The following is an 8,679-nucleotide window of genomic DNA, read 5'->3' as shown; positions in this document are numbered from 1 at the left end:
TTGGTGAGTGACAGTTATCCTTATACTTTCTATCTCATTTTGTGTGTGTGCTTATTTTAAGACAAGGTCTCACTATGTAGCCTTGGCTGTTCTGGAACTCGTTTGTACACCAGGCTGGCCTCAAACTCACAGAGATCTGCCTCTGCATCCTGAGTGCTGGGTTTAAAGGCACTACATCCAGTGTTTTTAACCTCATTCTTGAGTCACTGAAAAAAATTCTAGATACACTCTCAGATTTTAACTAGTTGCCTGCTTGCAAAATATTCAATTGCTTAAGAATCACGTTTCATAAATTCTGTTTTGATGAGGCAACTGTTCAGAAAGCTTGGTTCCTTTTAGACATAGCCTGAACTCACAACCCTTTAATTACTGCCTCTTGTTCTCTATCTTTCAATGGCTATATCTCCTTAATTATTATCAAGTTATTGTTTACTTAAAGCAGATACAATTTTAGAAAATATAGATGAATTGATATAGATAATGTAACTTAGTATCCTTTTAAGAACTTTAAAATCTGAAATAATTATCAAATTTAAAAGAATAATATAGTCTTATGCACCCTTTATTTAAATTCACTATATGTAAACGTTTTGCTATTTTTCATTATCTTTTCTGCTCTATTCCCCTATACTCCTCTCTCTCTCTCTCTCTCTCTCTCTCTCTCTCTCTGTCTCTTTCTCTTTCCCTCTCTCTCTCTCTCACGCTTGTGTGCATGTGTGGTGAGAGGGGGTTTAAGAATACACACATATATTTGAACATGTGTGTATGATGCTCTGATTCATTTGAAGAATGAGACTTGCAGATATAATATCCTTAAATAGTTCTGTGTGTAGTCCATGAGAATAAGAAAACATCCTAATATACTCACAATTACCAAGTTTAAAATAGTCAGTACTGATTCATTTGTATTATCAGTTATCACCTGTTGTTCAGTGATGTTTTATGGTGTTTACCATAATTTGGGTATGATGTTTGCTCCCAAAGGATTTTTGTGCTGGAAGTTTGTCTCCCAGTGTGGCAGTATTGAGGGGTGGTACAATGTAGTTGGATTTTTCTGCCTTGCCTGTCAACTCCCAAATCAGGGCACAGAGACTTCTTATTAATTATAAAAGCTTGGCCATAGCTTAGGCTTGTTACTAACTAGCTCTTACAACTTCAGTTAACACATTTCTATTAATCTACATATTGCCATGTGGCTCATGGTTTTACCTGTCCTCTAGCATGTCTTGCTCCCTCTATGTCTCCTGGTGACCCTACCTTTCTTCTTTCCAGCATTCCCTGTGTCTGGCTGTCCTACCTATACCTCCTGCCTAGCTAATGACTGTTTAGCTTTTTATTAAACAATAAGAAGATGCCTTGTTAAAGATACATCTTCACAGTGTACAAAAAGACTATTCCACAACATTTCCTTCTTTTGTCTAAATAAAAAGGAAAGGGTTTAATTCTAACACAGTAAAAATATATACAACAAGAACAATTATCAGGTAAGAATTACATTCACAATGTCCAATCCATTTGTATTTTGCAATTTTGGAGAAAATACTCCACCATTTATCCTATCTTGGTGAATCCAAAGTTCGGTACCTAATTTACCTTCTATCATAACTAAGAAAAACTGTAACTATGACTATCTAATCTTCAACTACATCAAAGACCCCAGAAGCATATACTATTACCTAAGTAAACAGGAAGTACAGAGCAAGCAACTTCCAAAACTAAAAGAAATGACAGAGAGAGCTGACTGCCTGGAAAGTCACCCAATGATTTTCTGCAATGTTGGGGTATCCATCTTCAGCCTACAGGCCTAGAATATCTGACAGACTTTTCTGTGAAGCAGATTTTTTTTTTATGGGGAGAGTTTCAATACAGGGTTTCTCTGTAGCTTTGGAGCCTGTTCTGGAACTTGCTCTGTAGACCAGAATGGCCAAGAATTCACAGAGTTCCGCCTGCCTCTGCCTCCCGAGTGCTGGGATTAAAGGTGTGTACCACCACTCCCCAGTCATACCAGGAATGTTTGAAGGACTGTCCCTTTCTGTTTTGGTAAAGTTTATCAGTTGTGTTTCTTTATGTCCTACTGGTCCAGTTTGGACAACACACTGTCATCAGTTGAAGCAAGAACAGTTTCTTGGGAACAAAAGTATATCCTTTCCTAACAGAACTCATTGTTCAACTTCCATTTTGAAGTTTTTTAAAAGTATTTTCAAATTTTAAATTTTGAAGTATTTTTAAAATATATAGGTTGGTTTAATTTGGAAGTTTCCATTATCCTTACTCATAGGGAGAGACTAAAAAAATAACCATGAACACTAGGACAGACTCCAAAGCTACAGAGAAACCCTGTCTCGAAAAACAAAACAAAACAAAAATAATAAGAGTTAGCCAGAAATATGCTTAAGTCATTGGCCAAATAGTATTGTAATTGATATAGTTTCTGTGTGGTTATTTTGAGTCTAGGCGGCCGGAAAAGAACAAGCAGCCTCCACCAACATACTAACACTTTGCTGTGTTATATAAGGGACTTGACCAGGGATGGAAAGATGACTCATCAGTTAAGAGCACTAACTGCTCTTCCAAAGGACCCGAGTTCAATTCCCAGCACCCATATGGTGGTTCACAACCATCCGTGATGAGATTTTCTGGCCTTCAGGCAGACGTGCAGGCAGAACATTGTATACATGATAAATAAATCTTTTTTAAAAATATATAGAGAGAGACTTGACCAATTGTGAATCTGATCACCATGTGGGTCTTAGAAACAATTTTTTATGAATATCAACGGACAACTAGATACAGGCCTTAAATTATTGTATAATTGTGGTCCAGAAGGAGAAAAGGCAGAAAAGTATTTTAAAATTAATGGCCAAATTTTCCACAAGTTTGATTAGAAATATTAATGTCTACATCAAAATGTTCAGCAACCCAGAAAGTTCCATTGAGGTGGTGTGTGCTCAAAGACATCCAGGAAAACTTCATTGAGAAGATGTGTGCTCAAGACACTCAGAGTCACAGGAAGCTCCATTGATGGTGTGTGCTCACAGACACCCAGACTCACAGAAAGCTCTGTTGAGGTCATGTGTGCTCACAGACACCCAGACTCACAGAAAGCTCTGTTGAGGACATGTGTGCTCACAGACATCCAGAGTCACAGGGTTCTGCAGCCCAGGCTTAGGTAACAGGATTTTCTAAAATATTTTTAAACATTTGTTCCCAGATGGCTGTGTGTGTGTTACTAATTATACCCAAGGTTGCTTTCTGAAGAGTGCATTATCTGCATATTTTGTGTGTAAGACACCTCTCCCTTGCTGAATGGCAGGTATTTTGCTTTTTTAAAAAAATATAATTTTATTTATTTTTTCCTGTACTGGGGCTCAGACTAAAGGCTTTGTCCAAGCTCAGCAAGTACTCTGCCACTCACCCACGTCCACAGCCCAGAGTCCATTTACGTTAATGAGTGACTTGGGTGGAAGGCACCAACTAACTAATCTTTGGATTAGCTGCCATTTTTTTCCTGGCAGAGAAATCTTACTGAGAGAGGTTAAAGTAAAGCTTGGAGAGCTAACTGTCTTGCTTGGAGGAACACACACACATTTCAGTTTGTTTTTAAACTTCTCTGTATGAGTTTAGATTGTGGTCTATAGCCAGAGAGTCTTCTTTGCTTAGTGGAATTCTTTCATCTTTGCTTGACAGTTGGCCACTTCTTGCTGGCACTCATCACGCTCAGTATCTTGCTACAAACACCAAGCAACTGCTAACACACATAACACACTGGCACTTTTAACCCCTTCATGTTGGTCTCCACATTCTATCAGCACATAAATCCACTTCCAAAATTTTAGAGGAAACTGTTTACTGAAGTATTTTTCCATGTGTGATGACAATCAGCTTTCTCTCATGGAGCTATATCCTTCCATATACTGCCAGACTACTAAGACAATACTCAATATTTGAGTACTTTTGTTAAGCATCACATTTTTTCTAATATTCAATCATCAATCAAATTCATTCATAACACACAAATGGCACTCAACATTTCAAACATAAAGAGATTTTTGGTCGTTTGTTTGTTGGTATTTTTTCTTTTATTGAAAAAAGATTTGTTTTTCAGATAATATATCCTAATTATGGTTTCCTCTCCCTCTACTCTTCCAGTTCCTCCCCACCTCCCCTCTCATATGGATCCACTCCCTTCATGTTTTCCATTAGAAACAAATAAGCTTTTAAGGGATAATAATAAAACAACATAAGATAAAAACTAACACATCAGGATTGAACAAAACGAAGAAACAGAAGGGAAAGAGGCCAAAAGAAGGCATAAGAAACAAAGAACAACTCTTTCACATTCAGTAATTCCATAAAAACACTGAACTGGAAACCTTGTGCACACACAGAGGACCTGGTGCAGACCCAAACAAGCTCTGTGCATGCTGCCTCAGTCTCGTGAGTTTATATGCGTGTTGATCCTGTTGCTTTAGAGAGCCTTGTTTCCTCGGTGTCCTCCATCCCCTCTGGCTTTCACACTCCTCTTCTGCCTCTTCTATTACATGATTCCTTGAGCCCTTGAGGGGAGGAATTTGATGGAGACATCCTGTTTCGGGCTGAATATTCCAAGGTCTCGCATTCTCTGCATAGTATCTGGTAGGTCTCTGCATCAGCTACAGGAGGCAGCTTCTCTGATGATGGCTGAGCGAGGCCCTGACCTGCTTCCCTGGCTGAAGAGCTAAACATAAGGAGATTTAATACAGGGATGAGGCACTTAGAAAATGTCCGGAAGGCCATTGGTCTGAAGTGATACACTGGGGACGGTTCCCACAAAGATCACCACAGTATCTGTGTTTTAGGTCACACAGTGGTTGAGGGGAATCTTAGTGGTAGAGCATTTGCCTGATATACCTGAAGCCCTTGATCTTCAATAGTGCAAGCAAGACAGAAGGACAGAAAAATAATTTTTAAATTTTCCAATATCTCTTAATATACAGTGTGAGAGAATCAATACAAATAATGTATCATAACCCATTTATTGTAGTTTAAAAAACCAGCAGGAGAGAGAGAGAGAGACAGATGCTGTCATGTGACAGGGATCAAGTGAAGGGTTTTCTTTTTTGGGAGAAGAGAATGGGAAAGTGAGGGAGGGAGAGATAGGCCTCTGGAGACAGGAATAGTGGAAGAAAAGAAAAGGGAGGAGCAGGAGGAAGAGGAGAAAGAGGAGAAGGAAGAAGAAAGAGGAGGAGGAGGAGGAAGAAGAAGAAAGAGAAGAAGGAGGAGGAGGAGAAGAAGGAGGAAAAAGAGACAGGAGGCAGCAGGCTGGGCTTGCTTTTTATGAGGGGACATAGCGCATGTGTTATAGTGATGTAGAAGATGACTTTTTCAGGACCCTGAGCAGGCCAGAGTACAGCCTGAATGCATCCTGCTAGGTCCCCATTATACTAGGACACTCTAGTATAACGTCTGCATGCTAACATTCCTCCCTTTTGTTTATTATAAGAAGTGACTTAGGGATAGCAAGTGAAAGTGGGAAATGAAGGTACCAGGTTCTTGAGGCTGCTTCCTGCTGACCTGGGGGCATCACAATTTGGGGGACCTGAGAATGCTGAAAGAGCTCACTGGTTCACTTTGCTGTCCAGGCTCTGTGAGACCATCTGGTGCCTCTTGGACCTGGGAAGATGCTGATAGAACAGAGGATGAAGTTAAAATAAATTTAGGGAAAAATTTGTCCTGGTAATTGAGGGACTAGGGAATGGTGGGGAGGCTTCAGCTGCTTATCTGGAGAGTGTCTGGCAGTGCATCTGACCTATTCAAAGTGAATCCAAGTCAACTCCCCAGAGCTTGCAGAATTCTTTGAGTTTGTGAAAAGATAAATTTTAGACACATTAACTTTCCCACCGTTTATAACCTATACTGAAATTTATATTGTAGAAACGGCAGTATACGCATGCCAGAAATGATTCTGGTTGAAAGCATTAACACTCTTTCTTCTATCTAGAAAATTGTGACCAATATTGTTAGCACAATGAAAAACACCTTTTAAGCTATAGTTAGAAAACAACCAAAGGGAATTTAAAATATTGATCTTGTGGCTATGATTGGATAGTAATAGTATGACATTTAGAACTCTGCCAGAGCTAGATTAATTGCTTATCAGAATTCCATCAATCACTGTTAAGATTATGAACTTTTTGAGTCTTAACATACTAGTAGCATAGTGAGGGAAAGAAATCTGAAACATTTTGTTCTTTTTGCACATCTCAAATCACTTCCTCCTTATCACCAGTTAAGCCTTCCTATCTTCACAGAAACCATCCTTAAAGCACCTTCTGTCTAATTCCCCAGGAGAGACATCTGGCTGATCAAAGAGCAGTCACTGTGAGGCAAGTTCCTTTAAACAAAGAAATGGGAAGAAATTGCACTGAAATCTGTTTTTGTGAGTTTATCTCTTTTCTGAGTCTGGTAACAAGGTAAATTGTGTATTAGCTCTAGGAAGAGCGAGGCCTGTGACTTGAATTTTACACAGAGAACTGAGAAGGCAGCTGAAGCCTTGGTTGCTGCTGACAAAACCACCTTTAGCCTAGTCCTCAAACAGCTCAGAGTTCTGAGAAGGATACATTTACCTGAGTTAGTTAGTGATTAAAATGACAGAGACTTACTCGCTAACTACCTAGGCAGTCACCCTAGGGTCCTCCACAGTCATTGAGGGCAGAGGTCTTAGGACAACATCAGTCTAGCTGTTCTCGGCTTTTTGGCTAAGATCAAGTGTAGTATCTGTTCTTATCAGTTTAATATCTAATATGTCCTCTATCCAAGTCATGGAACCAACGTTGCAGTTTAATGAATGTTGGGAAAGAGACAGATGCCATTATGTGACGGGACTCACGTGGAGGGCTTTTTATCGAGGGAAAAGAATAGGAAAGGTGGTAGGGAGACTGCCCTCTGGAGACAGGAACAACAGAAGAAGAGAAAGGGGACGGGGAAGAGAAGACAGGTGGGACCCACCTTTTATGAGGAGATGTAGCTCATACATTGTAGGACCTGAGCAGGCCAGAATACTGCCTGAGTGCATCCTGCTAGGTCCCCAAGGGGCAGGCTAGCATAATGCCTGAATGCTAACTTCATTAATGTGAACAAGTTTTGTTTTTTTTTATGTATTGGCTGGAGCTGCTCTTAAATTATTTTTCAATTTATTTCTTGTAATTTAACTACAAGGTTTCTCTTGTTCCCTTCCTCCCCCCAAACTCTCCCACCTACCCTTCCCAGCTCTCCTTCAAATCTATAGCCTCCTTTTTCATTGTTATTGCATGTATTTATGCCATTGTACAGACATATATAAACAATATCTAACCAGTTGAGTTCAGATAATATTACTTGTATATATGTTTCTAGGGCTGACCATTTGGCACGGGACAACCAGATGGCATGTTCTTCCCTGGGGAGGACTACTTCTCCTGCTCCCAGCTTCTCTCAGTTGCCTGGGGTTCTCTGTGTAGGGTTGAAGCCTCATGGGCTTTTCTCTGTTTGGCATATTTGGTGTCCTCTTGGTCAGCTCATGATTGTGTGGTCTTGTTGGTGTGAATTTATAGATATAGCTTCTGATGTTACTAGGAGACACAATCTCACAGCAGAGTCCCTGATCCATTGGCTTTTTAAAAATTTATTTTCTAATATGAACAATTTCAATGCAAGTTTCTTTATACTAATTAAGTTTAGTTGGATTTTTAAAAGTATATCATTGGATTTGATTAGTTAATATTTAGAATTTTGCATCTATTTTCTCAGATGATTGGCCTGTAGACATTTATAGTTTACTTAAGATTTTTTTCTTCTTTTCCAGTGTTTTTTGAATGCTTTTTTTCTACATGCATTTGTATGTGTATGGGTGTGTATGTGTGCATGTGTGTAGAGGCCCAATGCTGTCACTAAGAATCTTCTTCCACCATTCTCCATCTCATTCTTTAAGGCAGAGTTTCTCAGTCAAGCCCAGAGCTCACCAGTTCAGCTACTCTTCATAATACAGCTTGTTCTGAGGATTTGGTTGCTTGTCTTATTGCTGGGACAAAATGCCTGAAACAAACAAAAGATGAAGTATTGATTTTGCTCAAAGTTCCCAGGCACAGAGATCATCATAGTGGCTGAGGTCTGTCTAGAAGCCGAACAGTTTTCAGAAGATCAGAAAGCAGAGAAAGGAACAGAAGCAGGGCCGGGCTCTGACCTTGAAAACTCACTCCCAGCCTGAAGGTGGTGGCGCAGGCCTTTAATTCCAGCACTCAGGAGGCTGAGGCAGGCGGATCTCTGTGAGTCTGAGGCCAGCCTGGTCTACAGAGTAAGTTTCAGGACAGCCAGAAATACATAGAGAAATACAGTCTTGAAAAACCAAAAATAAACCAGTTGGCTTATCTCCACCAGAAAAGGCCAACAACCTACCACAACAGTACCACCAGCTGGGTGCCAGGTGTTCAGACGTGAGCCTACAAGGGGATAGTGCAGATTCAAACTATAATGGGATGTCAAAATGGCTTTCTGGACCAGCCTCATAAAGTATATTATCTCAAATGATTGTGATGTTTTCAGTGATGTCTGAATTCCTTTTGTCTTCATGTGTGCTGTTGCGTCTCTTCGGCTCTATTGCAAGCATCTCTGGCTGCAAGAACACTGGTGTGGCTGTCTTCACTGTTTCCCCCACCTCCTCTC

At 40.0% G+C, this 8,679-nt stretch overlaps 1 pseudogene; it reads left to right on the top strand.

Annotated features, from left to right (window-relative positions):
• The first annotated feature begins 6,715 nt into the window (after positions 1-6,715).
• On the top strand, positions 6,716-6,811 carry LOC125412699 (U2 spliceosomal RNA; annotated as a pseudogene).
• Positions 6,812-8,679: the final 1,868 nt, after the last annotated feature.

Source organism: Myodes glareolus, chromosome 3 (assembly GCF_982192425.1).
Source record: "Myodes glareolus chromosome 3, mMyoGla1.1, whole genome shotgun sequence".
NCBI classification, from domain to species: Eukaryota; Metazoa; Chordata; class Mammalia; order Rodentia; family Cricetidae; genus Myodes; species Myodes glareolus.
This window is presented reverse-complemented; position numbering and strand designations above follow the sequence as displayed.